This window comes from Artemia sp. Qi Xiang Cuo, chromosome 1 (assembly GCF_049724085.1).
Source record: "Artemia sp. Qi Xiang Cuo chromosome 1, ASM4972408v1, whole genome shotgun sequence".
NCBI classification, from domain to species: domain Eukaryota; kingdom Metazoa; phylum Arthropoda; class Branchiopoda; order Anostraca; family Artemiidae; genus Artemia; species Artemia sp. Qi Xiang Cuo.
In genome coordinates, this window is record NC_142794.1 from 28,295,673 (window position 1) to 28,317,196 (window position 21,524).

A 21,524-nucleotide genomic window follows, 5' to 3' on the forward strand; every position below is an offset into this window, starting at 1 on the left:
TTATTTTCTCTTAATGTTCTTCGATTCAGAAGAATAGGCTATATTTCAATGAAATATGTTTCGATGAAGAATATTTTTCAATGCAGTCTTCTATGTTCTCATCTTATTGCACAACTATATCATATTTCATTCCCATTTTTGGCTGCAAATAAGGGGAGGGTGGCATTATCCGTAGAATGAGGATTTCTTAGGAGCTCTCCTTGAAAAACCCAAAAGTTATTAATCTGAAACTCTTTTCCATCTTTCTACATCCTGCCCGTCTGCCCTAAAAGTAGTCTAATGAGTGCTCTTTTTGGGGATGGACATGCCTCAGGGATGAACGAAGCATTGGTGCAAGGATATTTGACTTGCTTTAAAAACCAAAAAAAACAACAAAAAACACCTTAGTTGATAAAAGGGGGTCACAGGCTCCCTTGCACTTAAGAGCTCCCTGTGTCAATTATGTCATAGTAAAACTAAAAATGTAAATTTGTTTTAAAAAATCTAAGAAGCATAGTTTGAATCACAATATTTACAGAAACAGGAACTACAGTTAATCGCTGATGCAAATCCTGTCAATTTTTCGTCAAACTCGTTTAATAAAAAGATTGTGTTCTTGATGAAAATGATACTATGAATATAAAATATACGAGGATCCAGAGGCGACTATCTACGAAATTAAATAAGAAAAAGCAATTTGACCCACACAGAGCTGAAATGTCATTGAGTTAGAAATCTGAAAACCATTGAAAGGGTATAAATGCAATCCAAGGGTATTTATCAAACTAACGATTATAGAATATCATATATCATCCTATCATCCATATATCAATATAGAATACCATCCTAATAGCTGGGACAGCTATTAGGATGGAGGCCAATGAGTTTTTTTTTAGGCAAGGGAAGGTAAATAAGGGCTCTAAAAAGTACTTATGTACTCAATTTGAAATTGTTTCTGACATATGCTTCAAATGAATTGGTTAAATAATCAGATGTATATGAGTCAGAATTTATCGTGCCTTTTATAAGAATCAAAACTGATTGGAGGGCAATTATCCCCCCCAAGGTTGTTTTTCCCCAAATGCCTTCGATCAATATTTTGAGATAGTCATTTTGTTCAAGATAGTTCAAAGATGAAATACAGATCTCCGGGGTCGACACACCCCCATAGAGCCCGGTGGCAAGTGTTGCAAGTTATGTACCGGGGGCATATAAGGTTTTTACGTAAGGGGTTGTAATATAAACTTCAGAGGGGGTTCATTTGATTGGAAATTGAAAGTTCTAGCTCCTTTTTTAAGATTCAAAAGTGATCGGAGGGCAGACCCCCCCCCCACACACCCTATTTTTCCCATGCACATCCAATCAAAATTTGTGGATAGCCATTTTGTCGAAAGTAGTCCACGATCAGATAACAAAAACTTTGGGGTCAACAAAACATCCCAGAGCCCGAGGAAAGGGTTGCAAGCTATGCCCCAAGGGTTTGTAAGGTTTTTATGGAATATGTGATTGTATAATCTTTGGAGGGGACTCAAATTATCAGAGATCAAAAGTTCTAGTTCCCTTTTTAAGAGTCAAAAGTGATCGGATGGCAACTAGCCTCCCCCTCCCCACCAACCCTATTTTCTCCAAATGCGTCCGATCGAATATTTTGGATAGACGTTTTGTTCAAAGCAGACCAAGGATCATACAACAAAAACTCCAGAGTTTACAAAACCCCCCAGGACCAGTGGGCAAGTGTTGTAAATTATGCACCTGGGGCATATAAGGTTCTTATGGAAGAGGTGGTCGTATAAACTTCGGGACTCATTCGATTGGAAGTTGGAAGTTCTAGTTCCATTTAAAGGTCAAAAGGGACTGGATGGCATGTAGCCCCCTCCTGCCCTCTTTTCCCTAAATCCATCCGGTCAAATTTTGAAATAGCGATTTCTTAAAGTAAGTTCAAAATCAGATAACAAAAATTCCAGGGTCGACACAAACCCCAAGAGCTCGGGGGCAATGTTATAAGTTATGTCTTTTTATGTTATCTTTTTATGCCTTTTAATGTTTTTAAGAGATTCAAAGATCAAAGATCAGATAAGCTCGACTCTCACACCGACTAAAAAAAACTTATTGACGATATTTTAATCCAAAGCTTAAGCGAGCTGACCCCTGTCCCTTCCTCCACGGCTCGACCCCCCTCCCCCCACCCAAAAAAAAGACAATGATATTTTATTCGAAAAGTTATGAGAGCTTACCCCTGACACTCCATAGTCCGATCCCCCTTCCCCCGAAAAAATTACCAAAGATAAATCATGGAAGCTAACCTCTGGTCTGACCTCCATGGTCTGACCCTCCCGCAAAACTTTTAATGATATTTTATTCCAAAAATACGGGAGCTGACCCCTGGCCCTCCCTTCATGTCCCAGCCTATCCCCATCCCCGAAAAAATATTAACGATTCTCTAGTCCAAAAATTATAGGAGCTGGCCCCTGGCCCCTTCAAGGTCCGACACCCCCCCCCCCAAAAAAACAACTTATCAACGGTATTTTATTCAAAAAATCATGGGAGCTGACCCTTGGCTTTCGGTCCATGGCCTAACCCCCGACCAAAAAAAAAAAATTATTAACGATATTTTATTCTAAAGATCATGGGAACTGACCTCTGCCCTCCCTTTATGGCCCGACCCCCCGTCCCCTACCCAGAAAAAAATTTACGATATTTTATACCAAAAATCAAGGGAGTTGACCCCTAACCCTCTATCCATGCACCGCCACCCCCCCCCCCAGGAAAAAACAACTTATTGACGATATTTTATTACAAAAGTCACGAGAGCTGACCCCTGGCCCTCCCTCCATCCCAACCTTCCCGCCCCAAAAAAGGACTTAACGATTTTTAATTCCAAAAATCATGGGAATTCAGTTTAATTTTATTAGCTCTTTGCAAGATTGTCAAGACACTTATAGGTTGTTCTATTTTACTACAAACAAGATTTTGGCTACTGTCCGTTTCCCTAACGGTAAAAGTCTACTGCATATTTGGCGCTTTACTAAAATGAATTATGTTACGAATATTGTCTTTTGTACTTCTTACAATATTAAAAATAAGATGAAAATTGAAGAGAAATTAAATATTGAGCGGATGAGCTTTCAGCAATTAATACGTATCATTATATATGAAATATTCAGTTTAATTTTATTAGTTTGCCAAGACTGTTCCAAGACACATATACTTTATTTTGGAATAAAAATTGTTTTGAAATAGGCAATTTTGAAAAACTTGACTATTTGGTAATCAAAATCCGTAATCGACTTTCCGAGAAAGAAGTTTTTCAAAGAAAAGTAAAGGCAAAATTAAACTTGAAATCAGAAGAAATATAACGAAAACTCCGGGGTTTTTTGTCAAAAATAGTTCAAACATCAGATAATAAGAGCCCCAAGTTTGACACAAACCCATTTCTTCACTTTGATATTGTTACTTTCATACCAGTTTTGAAACTATGATGAAAATTTGATTTTAAAAAGAAGTTTGATTTTGAAATAAGGAATTTTTAAAAACTTGAAACTTTTTGCAATAAAAAACGAACAAGAATTAATTAAAAAAACTTCCCGAAAAAGAAGTGTTTCAAAGAAAAGTAAAGGCCAAATTAAACTTGAAATCAGAAGAAATATAACGAAAACTCCGGGGTCAACAACCCCCCCCCCCGGACCCAGGGGCCAATGTTGTAAGTTATGCCCTGGGGGAATATATGGTTCTTATGGAAGGAATACTCGTAAAAACTTCAGAGAGGGCTCATTTGAATGGAAATTCAGTTCTAGTTCAGTTTTTCCGAGTCAAAAGAGATTGGAAGGAAACTAGCCCCCCCCCCCACGCCCCATTTCTTGAAATGCATCCAATGAAAATTTTGAGGTAGCCATTTTGTTAAAAATAGTTTAAGAGTCAGGTAATAAGAACTCAGGTGTCGACAAAACCCCACAGGGCGTGGGGTAGGCGTTGTAAGTTATGCCTGGGGGGCATAAATGGCAGTTTTGGAAGGGCTGCTCGTATAAGCTTCATAGAGGGCTCATTTGATTGGAAATTGATATTTCTAACTGATAGTTTTTAAGAGTTAAAAGAGATCAAAGTGCAACTATCCCCCCACGCCCCGTTTCCCCAAAATGCATCGGATAAGAATTTTGAGATGACCACTTTGTTAAAAATAGTTCAAAGACCACATAAAAAAAACTCCGGTGTTGACACAACCCCCCAGGGCCCGGGGTCAGGCGTTGCAAGTTATGCCTTGGGGGGCATATACAGTTCTTATGGAAGGGATGCTCGTATAAAACTTCAGAAAGGGCTCATTTGATTGGAAATAGAAAGTTCTAGTTCACTTTTTAAGAGTCAAAAGATATCGGAGGGCGGCTAGCCTCCCTCACACGCCCATGTTCCCCAAATGCATCCGATAAGAATTTTGCGATAGCCATTTTGTTGAAAATTGTTCAACAGTCACATTACAAAAAACTCAGGTGTCGACACAGCCCCCCAGGTCCCGGGGGCAGGTGTTGTAAGTTATGCCCAGGGGGCATATATGGCTCTTATGAAAGGAATTCTCGTACAAACTTCAGAGAGGGCTCATTTGAGCCCTTTTTAAAAGTTCACTTTTTTTTAAAAGTCAAAAGAGATCCGAGAGCAACTAGCCCCTCTCCCTACACTTTTTTTTCCGAAACCATCCGCTGAAAATGTTGAGTTAGTCATTTTGTTAAAAATAGTTCAAAGATCATATAAGAAAAATTCCTATATCGAAGCAACCCCCCAGGGCCCGGGGGCAGGTATTGTAAGTATTGCTCTGGACATATATGATTCTTATGGAAAGGATGCTCGTATAAACTTCGGAGAGGGCTAATATGATTGGAAATTGAAAGTTCTTATTCACTTTTTAAGAGTCAAAAGAGATCGGAGGGCAACTAGCCCCCCCCCCCTCTCCACGTCTTATTTTCCTCAAACGCATCCGATAAGAACTTTCAGAGAGCATTTTTTTCAAAATGGTTCAAATATCATATAAGGAAAACTCCGGGGTCAAAAAAATACTTCAGGGCCCGAGGTAGGCCTTTTAAGTTATGCCTAGGGTGGAGGGTATATATAGCTTTTATGGAAGGAATGCTCATATAAACTTCAGAGAGGGCTAATTTGATTGGAAATTGAGAGTTCTAGTTCAGTTTTTAAGAGTAAAAAAAGAACAGAAGGCAACTATCCCTCCCCCCACACCGCTTTTCCTCCAAATACCACTCGATAGAAATTTAGAGATAGCCATTTTGTTAAAAAAATAGTTCAAAGGTCAGATAAAAAAAAAACTCCGATGTTGTCACAACCCCCAGGGCCCTGGGGCAGGCATTACAAGTTATGCCTGGGGGGCATATATGGTTCTTATGGAAGGGACGCTCATATTCGTCCTTTGTCCCCTTTTTTCCCAAACCCATCCAATACAAATTTTAAGATAGCCATTTTTTTTTAAATAGTTCAAAGGCCAGATAACAAAAACTCCGGTGTAGACACAACCCCTAATGGCCTGGGAGGCAGGCATTGTAAGCTATATCCTAAGTCTGAATTATGGTTCTTATGAAAGGGATGTTCGTCTAAACTTCAGAGAAGGCTCATTTGAATGGAAATTAAAAGTCCTAGTTCATTTTCTCAGATTCAAAAAAGATCCGAGGGCAACTAGCCCTTCCCCCCTCCCCGCCAAAATTTTGATGTGACCATCTTGTTAAAAATAGTTCAAACATCAGATATTACAACTTCGGGGTCGACAAAACCCCCCAGGGCCCATGGACAGACGTTGTAAGTTATACCCTAGGGGCATATATGGTTCTTATAGAGGGGATGCTCGTATAAACTTCAGACAGGGCTTATTTGATTGAAAATGGAAAGTTCTAGTTCACTTTTAAAGAGTCAAAAGAGATGGAAGGGCAGTTAGCTCCCCCTCAGCGCCCTTTTTCCCCAAACTTATCCAATAGAAAATTTTGAGATAGCCATTTTGTTAAAAATAGTTCAAACATCAGATATAAAAACTCCAAGGTTCAAACACATCATTTTTTCACTTTGATATTGTTACCTTGATACCAGTTTTGATACTTTGATGAACATTTGATTTAAAAAAATGATTTTGAAATAAGGAATTTATAAAAAACTCGAAACTTTTTGCAATCAAAAACGAACAAAAATTAATTTAAAACAAAAACTTTCTGAAAAGAAGTTTTTCAAAGAAAAGTAAAGGCCAAATTAAACTTGAAACAAGTAGAAATAAAAAACCACAATAACTCAAGCCCAAAACGACCAGATATTAAATAAATAGTCAATGCAAACAAGCACACAATAGGTATTAATATGAAATAAAATAAATTTATCCTAAAATGAATGAAACTTAAGTTGAATATGCAAATCAAGCTTGAAACGAACAAAAATCACAAGAAACAAGAGTTTGGGTACTGCCTACTTCTCGCAATGTTAAAGTCTAAGACCTACTGTGTCAGTGGCACTTTACTGAACACGAATTATATTACAAATATTTTCTTTTGTACTTATTGCAACATTGAAAATAAACACAAGAATTACAGTAACATTAAATTTTGAACTGACGAGCTTTCAGCAATTAATATAATTACATATCAAATATTCAGTTTCATTTTATTATTTCTTTCCAAGACTGTTCAAGACAAATATATTTTCAATACAAACAGAAGTTTGGATGCTGCCCCTAACTGTAAAAGTCTAAAGCCTTATGCATCACTGGCACTTCACTGAAAACGAATTATATTACAAATAATTTCTTTTTTAGCTGCAGCATGGAAAATGAAAATAAAAAATACAGTTAAATAAAATCTTGAACTTATGATCATTCAACAATTAATATAATTAGTTATCAAATATTCAGTTTGATTTTCTTTGTAATTTCCAAGACTATTCAAGACACAAATAGTTTTCAGTAATGCGCCAATAACGAAGTAGGTTTTAGACTTTTACAGTGAGAGAAGGAGGAAGTGCCTAAATTCCTATTTGTTTTGATTTTTGTTGGTTTCAAGCTTCATTAGCATATTCAATTTAAGTTTCACTCGTTTTAATATTTATTCATTCATTTGTATTAGTACCTATTGTATGTTTGTTTGCTATGATTATTTATTTATTTTCTGTTCGTTTTGGGTTTCATTTAAACTTCAATAGCAAACTATTTTTGTATGTTTAAGCTTTATTTGCACATTCAATTTAAGCTTTACTCGTTTTAAGATTTATTTATTCATTTATATTAGTATCTGTTGCATGCGTTTTTTTCTATGATTGTTTATTTAATATCTGTTCGTTTTGGGTTTCATTTATTCTTTAATAGTAATTTCTGGTCCTTTTTTAGTTTGAATTAATGTAGGTATTATTTCTTCTGATATTAAGTTTAATTTTGCCTTTACTCTTTTTCGAAAACTTCTTTTTTGGAATATTTTTTAATCAATTGAAAAAACGATCAAAAATTAAATAAAAAAAACAATTTTTTCAACTGAAAGTAAGGAGCAACATTAAGACTTAGAATTAAAAAAAATTATTACGCATATGAAGGAATCTCCCCCTCCTCAATACCACGTTCTTTACTCTAAATTGCGAGTTTTTGTTCCAATTATTTAACAATGGCTCTTGAAATACAAGGGACCTTTAATTAGTTTCATAAGCTTTTTCAAAAGTTCTAAGAAAAAATCTTACCGTAAAAGGCGACGTATTGAGGAGGAGGCAACCCCTTCATATACGATAATTTTAGTTCATTTTAAGTTTTCATATTGCTCCATACTTTCAGTTGATAAAAACTTCTTTTCTTTTATTTATAAACTCCTGGCATGCCTTCTTAGTAGAAATGACCCTATAACTCCGAACAGTACACCAAATATGGGCATAGAGTCATTAGGGAGAACACGTGGTTAATGGGGTCAATGACCTCTTTTTCCAAGGTCGATTTATTTGTTGTTGTTGTTGTAAGTGCACGCTCGAAGCGAATGTCAAGGTCGATGTTGTTGTTGTTGTAAGTGCACGCTCTCAGCGAATGTCAAGGTCAATGTTGTTGTTGTTGTTTTTGGCACGCTCGAGGTGAATGTCATGGTGTCCAGAAATAGTATTTGTTATTGTTGTTCAAGCCAAATGTTATGAGTTTCCCGGAATTTGGAACACCTGTGCTGTCGACCTCAATTCACCTATCGTGAATCAATAATTCCCCTTAGAAACAACAAATTAATTCCCCTTTCTTGACAGATCAATCAACCAATGACATCATCTGTCAGACTTTAAAAATTTTCGCATAGAAACGATTCTCCAGGAATAGATCCAAGTCATTAATGTCTTTGCCTCGGAAACAACTCTTTTGGTCGAAGTCCATAGGATATTAATAGCCAAAGGCCATGGAAACAATTCTCCAAGAAACATCTTAGCGATGAATTGTTTTAGCGCGGGAATCAGGTTTCTTATTAATTTGAAATGCATTAGCGCAGAGATGCCAAAAATAAAAGGAACACGCTGAATTACGTTTAGGGATTATTTGGGCGAAACTGTTTTAGACAGGTTATGGAACTATTTCGGCGAAACAGTTAGAGACATTTTAAAAGATGATTTTTGAAGAGATTTTAGAAGAGAATTTAATGGTGAAACTCTGTGGTCGTTATAATACACAAGTTTCATTTGAACAGTGTTGTGAGGTCCTCTACCCCAACCCCAAAGGGTTCCAATCCTCCTACCCCAACCCCGAAGGAAGCCCCCCGGTCCTCAAAGGCCCCCCAAGCTCCCAAAGGGACACCGGCGCCCCCAAAGGCCCACCCAGACCCCCAAAGGCCCTCCCCCGGCCCCCCAAAGGCCCATCGAGCTCCCAAAGGACCAACGGGGTCCCAAAGGCCCTCCACCGGTCCCCAAATGTCCCCCAGGCCCCCAACTGCCCCCCGGACCCCCAAAGGCCCTCCCTGTGCCCCAAAGGCCCTCCCTGTGCCCCAAAGGCCCTCCCCCGGCCCCCAAAGGTCCCCCGGACCAGATGAGCGCCGCCGGGATGCGCCGTGGGCCAGAAAAGCGCCGCAGGATGTGCCGCAGGGATGCGCCGCGGGTCAGGAAAGCGCCGCTGGGGATGCGCCTCAGGGAGGCACCGCATGAAAGCGCCACATGATGAGCATCAGGTATTCGAAGAAAAAAAAAAGTAAACTAAATAGTAAAAATTTCGAAATGTTATCCCACAAACGCCCTCCTCAGACCCCCAACGGCCCACCCCTGGTCCTCAAGGGTCCCCCGGGCTCCCAAAGGGCCACCCGGCCCCCAATGGTCCCCAGGGCCCCCAAAGGTCCTTCCCCGGTCCCCAACGGTCCCCTGGGCTCCCAAAGGCCCTCCCCCGGCCCCCAAACGTCCCCCTGGTGCCCAAGAGACCCCGCCATCCTCAAGGGCCCCGGATCCCCAAACGCCCGCCCTGGGTCCCAAAGGCCCTTCCCCGGTCCCCACACATGCACACAAAAACTTACACACACACAAAAACTTACACACACACACAAAAACTTACACACACACACAAAAACTTACACACACACACACGAAAACATACACACACACGCCAAAACTTACACACACACACACAAAAACGTACACACACACACACAGAAAAAAACTAACAAATGCACACGAAAACTTACATGCAGACAAAAACTTACATGCACACAAAAACTTACACACACACACACAAAACTTACACACACACACACACGCAAACAAAAACACACACGCCCAAACATAAAAAAAAAAAAAAACATAAACACACACACACACACACAAACAAATACAAATGAACACAAAAAAACTAACACACAAACACACTAAATCTAAAACAAACACACTCACAAACACAAATATAACACACACATACACGAAAACACACACTTACATTCCCAAACTTATAAACACAAAAACATACACACACACACACACACACAAACTTATACACACACACACAAAAAAACTTACACACACAAAAACTTACACACACACACACACACACAAACTTACACACACACACAAAAAACTTACAACCACACACAAAATCTTATACACACAAAAACTTAAACACACACACACACAAACTGACACCCACACGCACAAACTTACAAGCAAACAAAAACTTACAAGCACACAAAAACACACACACACAAAAACTTACACACACGCACAAAAAACTTACACACACACACAAAAACTTACACACACACACACATGAAAACTTACACACACACACGAAAACTTACACACACACGCCGAAACCTACACACACACACACACACAAACTTACACACACACACACACAAAAAAACAAAAACATGAAAACGAAAACATACAAGAACACAAAAACAAAAAAGAACACACAAAAAAACACAAACACACCCACACACACTTACACACACACACACACACGAAAACTTACACACACACTCCAAAACTTACACACACACAAAAACTTACACACACACACACACACACACACACACAAAAACAAACACAACAACACAAAAAAAACTCACACACACACGCACAAAAACTTGCACACACACACACACACACAAAAATAAAACAGACACACACGAAAACTAACACACACACCCAAAAACTAAAACACACAACAACTAACACACAAACACACACACAAAAAAACTAACACATGCACAAAAAAACTTACATACACAAAAACTTACATGCACACAAAAACTTACATGCACACAAAAAATTACACACACAAACACACGAAAACTTACACACACACGCCAAAACTTACACACACACACACACACACAAAAACTAACATATGAACACAAAAAACACACACAAACACTCACAAAAACTTAAAAACACAAAAACAAAAAACTTACACGTACACACACGAAAACTTACACACACACGCCAAAACTTACACACACAAAAACTTACACACACACAAAAAAACTTACACACACACACACACGAAAACTAACACAAACACGCCAAAACTTACAAACACACACACACACGCCAAAACTTACACACACACGCCAAAACTTACACACACACACACACAAACTTACACACACACACACACAAAAACTTACACACACACGCCAAAACTTACATACACACACAAAATTACACACACACACACACACACACAAAAACTTACACATGAACACAAAAAACTCACACACACACACACAAAAACTTACACACACACACACACACACACACAAACTTACACACACACACACGAAAACTTACACACACACGTACACACAAACTTACACACACAAAAACTTACACACACACACACACACACACACACAAACAAAAACACACACACACACACACAAAACTTACACACACACACAAACTTACACACACACACACACACAAACTTACACAAACACACAAAAAACTTAGATCAACACGCAAAAACTTACATGCACACAAAAAATTAAATTCAAAAAAAAAATTACACATACAATAAAAATGAAAAACAAGCTAAAAAAAATACACACACACACACAAAAACTTACACACACACACACACACAAATGAAAACAAACGCACACTCGCCAAAACTAACACACACACTACGAAAAAAAAAAACACACACACAAAAACTTACACACACACACACACACAAACTTACACATGCACACGAAAACTAACATGCACACAAAAACTTACATGCACACAAAAACTTACACACACACACACACAAACTTACACACACACACACACGAAAACTCACACACACAAAAACTTACACACACACAAACACACACACACACACACACACACAAAAACTTACACATGAACACAAAAAACTCACACACACACGCACAAAAACTTGCACACACACACACACACAAAACTCACACACACACACACACAAAAACTTACACACACACACAAAAACTTACACACAAAAAAACTTACACACACACACACACACACACAAAAACTTACACATTCACACGAAAACTTACATGCACACAAAAACTTACATGCACACAAAAACTTACATGCACACAAAAACTTACACACACACACACACGAAAACTCACACACACACGCCAAAACTTACACAAACACAAAAACTTACACACACACACACACACACACAAAAACTTACACATGACACACAAAAACTCACACACACACGCACAAAAACTTACACACACACACACACACAAAACTTACACACACACACACGAAAACTTACACACACACACGCCAAAACTTACACACACAAAAACTTACACATGCACACGAAAACTTACACACACACACACGAAAACTTACACACACACACGCCAAAACACACACACACACACACGCCAAAACTTACACACACACGCCAAAACTTACACACACACACACACAACACAAACACACACACACAAAAACTTACACATGCACACGAAAACTTACATGCACACAAAAACTTACATGCACACAAAAACTTACAAACACACGCACACACAAAACTTACACACACACACACACGAAAACTCACACACACACGCCAAAACATACACACACGCACAAACATACACACACACACACACACACAACTAACACATGAACACACAAAACTCACACACACACGCACAAAAACTTGCACACACACACACACACACACAAAACTTACACACACACACACGAAATCTGACACACACACTAAAAAACATTCACACACACAAACTTACACACACACACACACACAAAAACTGACACATGCACAAGAAAACTTACATGCACACAAAAACTTACATGCACACAAAAACTTACACACACACACACACACACACACACACGAAAACTCACACACACGCCAAAACTTACACACACACAAAAACTTACACACACACACACACAGACACACAAACTAACACATGAACACAAAAAAACACACACACACACGCACAAACTAATGCACCCACAATCACACAACCATAATAAACACAAACACACTAAAACTAAAACACACAAACCAAAACTTACACACACTAAAACTTACACATGCACACGAAAACTTACACACACACACACGAAAACTTACACACACACGCCAAAACTAACACACACACACACACACACAGCTACACACACACACACACACACAAAAACTTACATATGCACCCGAAAACTTAGATGAACACAAAAACTGACCAGAAAAAAAAAAAATACACACACACACACACACAACAATCACACACTAATACAAACACACGAAAAATCACACACACACGTAAAATAATACACACACAAAAACTATTAAACACGCACACCAAAACACAAAAACTAATAAAACTGAACACAAAAAAAACAATCAAACCATAGCACACACTATTACACACACACACACACACACAAAACTTACACACACACACACGAAAAAATAAAAACACACGACGAAAATTAAAAAAACAAAAAATTACACACACACACACACACAAAAATACACACACACACACAAAAAACTTACACACACAAACTAATACACACACACACACACACACACACACACAAAAAAAAACACACACACAAAAAACTAAAATCAAAAAGAAAAACATTAGGAACACAAAAACGTACACACACACACACAAAAACTAACACCCACACACAAAAACTTACGGTTAGGCTAAGGTTAAGTTAGGTTAGGCTAGGTTAGCCTACGTACGCGCGCGTACGTAGGCTAACCTAGCCTAACCTAACTTAACCTAACCTAACTTAATCTAACCTAACCTAACCTAATCATACACCTAACTTTTTGCCTGTCTCTCACCTAACCTAAGATAACCTAAGTGAAGCGTATGTGGGCTAACCTAACCTAGCTTAACCTAACCTAACTTAATCTAGCCTAACCTAACCTAACCATACTCGCCGGAAAAGGTTAGGTGTCGTCTCTTTGTGTGTGTTGTCCCTGTGTGTTAGTCGTCTCTCTCTGTGTGTGTGTGCGCACGTAACCTCGTCTAATGTGAATTTCAATAATTCAGGCTGGTGGACTAAGACCCCAATTCTGAGCTGGTGAATTTCCACCATTCAGACTGGTGGACTAAGACCCTAATTCTGAGCTAGTGAATTTCCACCATTCAGGCAGGTGGACTGCGACCCCAATATTGAGCTAGTGGATTTCCACCATTCAGGCTGGTGGACTAATCCCATTTTTGATATGCATAATGAGTTTTATATTGTAATCATACAATAAATTTGTTTCTGCTATTTTTATTTTCTCCTACTAGATATGTAAAGAATAAGGATACCAATAGAGACTTCTGTACATTAATAGTTCAGTTTGAATGGATCACCATATAGAGTTTTCGTGTTCATGTGTAAGTTTTTTTGTGTGTGTGTGTGTGTAAGTTTGTTTGTGTGTGTTAGTTGTTTCTGTGGTGTTTTTAAGTGGTCATGTTTTTGCGTTTGTTTTCGTGTGTGTGTGTGTGTAAGTTTTTGTGTGTGTGTGTATTTTTTGGTGCGTGTGTGTTTGTGTTTGTTTGTGCGTATGTGTTCGTGTGGGTATGTAATTGTATGTGTGTGTGTGTGTAAGTTTTTGCGTTTGGGTGTAAGTTTTTGTGTGTGTGTGTGTGTGTGTGTGTAAGTTTTTGTGTGTGTAAGTTTTTGTGTGTGTGTGTGTGTAAGTTTGAGCGTTTGTTTTTTTTTTTTAGTGTTTGTGTGTTTTTTTTATTTTTTGTTTCTAAGATATTTGTTTTGGTATTTTTTACGTTTTTGTTTTTTTTTTATTTTTTTTGTGTATTAATGTTTTTTTTAATGTAATTTTTAGTGTGCATGTGTAAGGTTTGTGTGTGTGTGTGTGTGTGTAAGTTTTTGGGTGTGTGTGTAAGTTATTGAGTGTGTGTGTAAGTTTTCGTGTGTGTGTGTGTAAGTTTTTGTGTGTTTGTGTAAGTTTTTGTGCGTGTGTGTAAGTTTTTGTGTGTGTTTGTAAGTTTTTGTGTGCATGTAAGTTTTTGTGTGCATGTAAGTTTTTGCGTGTGGTTGTAAGTTTTTGTGTGTGTGTGTGTAAGTTTTTGTGTGTCTCAGATATTGAGTGTGTATATATGTTTTTTTTGTATGTTTTTAAGTTTGTGTGTGTGTGTGTGTGTGTGTGTAAGTTTTTGTGTATTTAAGTTTTTTGTGTTGTTTTTGTTGTTATTTTTTTTGTGTTTTTGTGTGTGTTTTATATTTTTTTTGTTTTTATTTTGTGGCGTTTTTGTGTATTTTTTCGTGTGTGTGTGTGTATTTTTTTTTTGTGAGTGTTTGTTTTTGTAATTTTTTTTGCATGTGTGTGTGTTTTTTTTTGTGTTCATAAGTAAGTTTTTGTTTATGTGTGTGTGTGTGTCAGTTTTTGTGTGTGTGTAAGTTTTGGCGTGTGTGTGTGAGTTTTCGTGTGTGTGTGTGTGTGTGTAAGTTTTGTGTGTGTGTGTGTGTGTAAGTTTTTGTGTGCATGTCAGTTTCTTTGTGAATGTTAGTTTTATTGTGATTGTGTAAGTTTTTGTGTGTGTATGTGTGTGTTAGTTTGTGTGTGTGTTTGTGTGTGTAAGTTTTGGCGTGTGTGTGTAAGTTTTAGTGTGTGTGTGTGTAAGTTTTAGTGTGCATGTGTTAGTTTTTGTGTGTGTAAGTTTTGGAGTGTGTGCTTAAGTTTTCGTGTGTGTGTGTGTAAGTTTTGGTGCGTGTGTGTGTGAGTTTTTTTTGTGTTCATGTGTAAGTTTTTGTGTGTGTGTATGTGTGTGTGTAATTATGTGTGTGTGTGTAAGTTTTGGCGTGTTTGTGTGAGATTTCGCGTGTGTGTGGGTGTAAGTTTTGTGTGTGTGTGTATTTGAGATACATTTTTTTTTTTAATTTAATATATATTTATCAGTATATTTATATTTTTACTTGTTAATTGTTTTTTTGTGTTTGTGTGTAAATGTTTGTGTGTAAGTTTTGGGGTGTGTGTGTAAGTTTTCGTGTGTGTGTGTGTGTAAGTTTTGTGTGTGTGTTTGTGTTCAATTTTTTGTGAGTGTGTGTGTGTGATTTTTTTTTGTTCATGTGTAAGTTTTTTGTGTGTTTGTGTGTGTGTGTGTGTGTAAGTTTTTGTGTGTGTGTGAGTTTTGGCGTGTGTGTGTGTGTTTTCGTGTGTGTGTGTGTGTGTGTGTAAGTTTTTGTGTGCATGTAAGTTTTTGTGTGTATGTAAGTTTTCGTGTGCATGTGTAAGTTTTTGTGTGTGTGTGTGTGTTTAAGTTTGTGTCTGTTTGTGTGTTAGTTTTTGCGTGTGTGTGTATGTTTTGGCGTGTGTGTGTGTGTGTGTTTGTTTTGGCGTGTTTGTGTTAGTTTTCATGTGTGTGTGTGTAAGTTTTCGTGTTGATGTTTATGTGTTTGTGTGTGTAAGTTTTGGCGTGTGTGTGTAAGTTTTCGTGTGTGTGTGTGTAAGTTTTGTGAGTTTGTGTGTTTGTGAGTTTTTTTGCGTGTGTGTGTGAGTTTTTTGTGTTCATGTGTAAGTTTTTGTGTGTGTGTGTGTGTGTGTGTAAGTTTCTGTGTGTGTGTAAGTTTTGGCGTGTGTGTGTGAGTTTTCGTGTGTTTGTGTGTGTAAGATTTTGTGTGCATGTAAGTTTTTGTGTGCATTTATGTTTTTGTGTGCATGTAAGTTTTCGTGTGCATGTGTCAGTTTTTGTGTGTGTGTGTGTGTGTGTGTAATTTTTTGTGTGTTTAATTGTTTTCGTGTGTTTTTCAGTTTTCTTGTTTTTTTGTTTATGTTTTTTGTTTGTGTTTGTGTGTGTAAGTTTTTGTGTGTGTGTGTGTGAGTTTTTTTGTGTTCTTGTGTAAGTTGTTGTGTTGTGGTTTTTTTTTATTAGTGGTGTTTTGGTGATTTGGGTTCGTGGTTTGTGTTGTTGTCTGTTTTTGTGTTTCTTTTGTTTTGTGTGTGTGTGTGTGTGTAAGTTTTTGTGTGCTTGTCTTTTTTTGTGTGCTTGTATGTTTTCGCGTACATTTGTAAGTTTTTGTGTGTGTGTGTGTGTAAGTTTTTGTGTGTGTGTGTGTAAGTTTTTGCGTGTGTGTGTAAGTTTTGTCGTGTGTGTGTAAGTTTTAATGTGTGTGTGTGTGTGTGTGTAAGTTTTTGTGTGTGTGTGTGTAAGTTTTTGTGTGTGTGTGTAAGTTTTTGTGTGTGTGTAAGTTTTTTTGTGAATGTAAGTTTTTGTGTTCATGTAAGTTTTTGCGTGTGTTTCTAAGTTTTTGTGTGTTTGTGTTAGTTTTTGTGTGTCTAAGCTTTTGTCTGTGGATGTAAGTGTTGTGTGTGTGTGTGTTAGTTTGTGTGTGTGTGTGTGTGTGTAAGTTTTTTTGTGTTTAAGTTTTTTTTTTTTGTGTGTGTGTATCATTTTTTGTGTGTGTGTGTGTGTGTGTGTTTGAGTTTTTGTGTGTGTAAGTTTTGGGGTGTGTGTGTAAGTTTTCGTGTGTGGGTGTGTAAGTTTTGTGTGTGTGTGTGTAAGTTTTTGTGCGTGTGTGTGTGAGTTTTTTTTTTGTTCTTTTGTTTGTTTTTGTGTTTTTGTGTGTGTGTTTTAGTTTGTGTGTGTGAGTATGTTTTTGGGTGTGTATGTGAGTTTTCTTGTGTGTGTGTGTGTTAGTTTTGTGTGTGTGTGTGTGTAAGTTTTTGCATGTTTGTGTAAGTTGTCGCGTGTGTGTGTTAGTTTGGGTGTGTTTGTGTGTGTGTGTAAGTTTCGGCGTGTGTGTGTTAGTTTTCGTGTGTGTGTGTGTGTAAGTTTTCGTGTGCATGTGTAAGTTTTTTTGTGTGTAAGTTTTGGGGTGTGTGTGTTAGTTTTCGTTTTTGTGTGTGTAAGTTTTGTTTGTGTGTGTGTGTGTTAGTTTTTGTGGGTGTGTGTGTGAGTTTTTTTTTGTGTTCATGTGTAAGTTTTTGTGTGTGTGTGTGTGTGTGTGTAAGTTTTTGTGTTTGTGTAAGTTTCGGTGTGTGTGTGTGAGTTTTCGTGTTTTTGTGTGTGTAAGTTTTTGTGTGCATGTAAGTTTGTGTGTGCATGTAAGTTTGTGTGTGCATGTAAGTTTTCGTGTGCATGTGTAAGTTTGTGTGTGTGTGTGTGTTTTTGTTTAATATTGTGTGTGTGTTTGTTTTGGCGTGTGTGTGTTAGTTTTTGTGTGTTTGTGTTTAAGTTTTGTGTGTGTGTGTGTGCTTGTTTTTTTTCGTTTTTGTGTGTTTTTTTTTCTTGTGCTTTTGTAATTTTTTTTTTGTGTGTGTTTTTATGTTTTATTGTGTTTTTTTTTGTAAGTTTGTTATTTATTTGTAGTTAGTTCTATAGTTATTTGTATTAAGTTTTTTGTGTGTGTGTGTGTGTAATTTTATTTTTTCAGGTATTGTATTGTGTTAATTTTTTTGTTCTGTTTAATGCTTTAGTTTTTGTGTGTGTGTGTGTGTAATTTTTTGTGTGTGTGTGTGTGAAGTTTTGGCGTGTGTGTGTAAGTTTTGGCGTGTGTGTGTAAGTTTTCATGTGTGTCTGTGTGTAAGTTTTTGTGTGTGTGTGTAAGTTTGTGTGCGTGTGTGTAAGTTTTTGTGTGTGTGTGTGTAATTGTGTGTGGTACTGGACGTTTTTGTGTGCATGTAAGTTTTTGCGTTTTGTTGTAAGTTTTTGTGTGTGTGTGTGTAATTTTTTGGGTGTATCATATTTTGCTTGTGTATGTAAGTTGTTTGTTTGTGTGTGTAAGTTTGTGTGTGTGTGTAAGTTTTTGTGTGTGTAAGTCTTTTGTGTGTGTGTGTGTGTATAAGTTTGTGTGTGTGTGTGTGTGTGTGTTATTGTTTTTTTGTGTGGTTTGTTTTTGTTTCTTTTTTTTTTATTTTATCTTTTGTTTTTTTTTTATTTTTTTGTTTGTGTTTGTTTGTGTGTGTTTTTTTTTGTGCGTGTGTGTGTGAGTTTTTTTTGTGTTCTTGTTTCAGTTTTTGTGTGTGTGTGTAATTTTTTGTGTGTCTGTTAGTTTTGGAGTGTGTGTTTGATTTTTCGTGTGTGTGTGTGTTTAAGTTTTGTGTGTGTGTGTGTGTAAGTTTTTGTGTGCATGTAAGTTTTTGTCTGCATGTAAGTTTTCGTGTGCATGTGTAAATTTTTGTGTGTGTGTGTGTGTGTGTGTAAGTTTTTGTGTGTGTGTGTGTGTAAGTTTTGGCGTGTGTGTGTAAGTTTTCATGTGTGTGTGTAAGTTTTCGTGTGTGTGTGTAAGTTTTTGTGTGTGTGTGTAAGTTTTTGTGTGTTTGTAAGTTTTTGTGTGCATGTATGGGGACTGGGGGAGGACCTTCGGGGCCCAGGGAAGGCGTTTGGGGATCCGGGGGCCCTTGAGGATTGAGTGGTCTTTTGGGAGCTGGGGGGACCGTTAATGACCCGAGGAGGGCAGTTGGGCGCCCTGTGGACCTGGGGAGCCCGGGGATGGTCGTTTGGTGGCCCGGGGGCGCGGGGTGGACCGTTTGGCCCTGTGGGTGCCTAGAGGCCCTTTGAGGACCAGAGAAGGGCCTTTGAGGGTCTGAGGAGGGCGTTTGGGGGATAACATTTCGAAATTTTTACTTTTTAGTTTACTTATTTTTTTGCGGCGCATCCCTGCGGCGCATCCTGCGGCGCTTTCATGCGGTGCCTCCCTGCGGCACATCCTGTGGCGCTGTCCTAACCCGCGGCGCATCCCTGCGGCACATCCTGCGGTGCTTTCCTGGCCCACGGCGCATCCCGGTGGCGCTTCTCTGGTCCGGGGGACCTTTGGGGGCCGGGGGAGGGCATTTGGGGCACAGGGAGGGCCTTTGGGGGTCCGGGGGGGGGCAGTTGGGGGCCTGGGGGACATTTGGGGACCGGTGGAGGGCCTTTGGGACCCCGTTGGTCCTTTGGGAGCTCGATGGGCCTTTGGGGGGCCCGGGGATGGCCATTGGGGGTCTGGCTGGGCCTTTGGGGGCTCCGGTGGCCCTTTGGGAGCTTGGGGGCCTTTGAGGACCGGGGGCTTCCTTCGGGGTTGGGGTAGGAGGATTGGAACCCTTTGGGGTTGGGTTAGAGGACCTCACAACACTGTTCAAATGAAACTTGTGTATTATAACGACCACAGAGTTTCACCATTAAATTCTCTTCTAAAATCTCTTCAAAAATCATCTTTTAAAATGTCTCTAACTGTCTTGCCGAAATAGTTCCATAACCTGTCTAAAACAGTTTCGCCCAAATAATCCCTAAACGTAATTCAGCGTGTTCCTTTTGTTTTTGGCATCTCTGCGCTAATGCATTTCAAATTAATAAGAAACCTGATTCCCGCGCTAAAACAATTCATCGCTAAGATGTTTCTTGGAGAATTGTTTCCATGGCCTTTGGCTATTAATATCCTATGGAGTTCGACCAGAAGAGTTGTTTCCGAGGCAATGACATTAATGACTTGGATCTATTCCTGGAGAATCGTTTCTATGCGAAAATTTTTAAAGTCTGACAGATGATGTCATTGGTTGATTGATCTGTCAAGAAAAGGGAAATTAATTTGTTGTTTCTAAGGGGAATTATTGATTCACGATAGGTGAATTGAGGTTGACAGCACAGGTGTTCCAAATTCCGGGAAACTCATAACATTTGGCTTGAACAACAATAACAAATACTATTTCTGGACACCATGACATTCACCTCGATCGTGCCAAAAACAAAAACAACAACATTGACCTTGACATTCGCTGAGAGCGTTTACTTACAACAACAACAACATCGACCTTGACATTCGCCTCGAGCGTGCACTTACAACAACAACAACAAATAAATCGACCTTGGAAAAAGAGGTCATTGACCCCATTAACCACGTGTTCTCCCTAATAACTCTATGCCCATATTTGGTGTACTGTTCGGAGTTATAGGGTCATTTCTACTCTTCTTTTTTAAGAATTTATGTGTTAAAATATATACGAGAACGAATGTAGGGTTATTTATGATGAAAACTCCCCTGTTACTGCAGAAACGATAGTTCTCTTAGAACAATTCTATTTCATTTTGGTAAGTAAATACACTAAGTCGTTCCTTTATCTCGAAGCATCGATAACCATAAAGAAAACTTTAATATAAGATTGATTTGTAGCCAACCTTAGAATTAGCATGACGCTGGATATGGCATTAAAAGTAATAGAAATTAAATTTTAAAAGAAATGTTTTTCAAATGAAAGTAAAAAAAAACTTAAAACAAATTTGAATCATTCTGAACATAAGAGTGGAAGTGTCCACCCCCTAGATTTCCATATTTTTTTTCTTTCTACAAATTATCTGATTGCCCCAGTACTTTTAGACACAATCATAGGCATAGCAAAGAATGATGTTGGCACAATGTGTTTGTTTTTTTCAGACCAGGGCACTTTGTATAGAAGGAGTTCTCGTAAAAACTTCGAAAGGGATTCAATTGGAATTTGAAAGTTCTAGTGCTCTCTTCAACAGTCAAAATTGATTGGAGATCAACCAGCCAGTGAAAGGCTCAGTAAGTATATCTTTGAGAATGACAACCCCCCCCTCCAATAGCCGTCAGGGCAAGGGCTATAAATTATACTAGTTGTCAATTATTAACATATAAGGTTCTTATGGAGGGAGTAA

General features: G+C 38.3%; 1 protein-coding gene across 1 annotated transcript in view; it reads right to left on the reverse strand.

Annotated features, from left to right (window-relative positions):
- Positions 1-21,524, reverse strand: part of LOC148956173 (coiled-coil domain-containing protein AGAP005037) — a 398,884-nt gene that overhangs the window by 241,680 nt on the left and 135,680 nt on the right. The gene's annotated exons all lie outside the window — the stretch shown is intronic.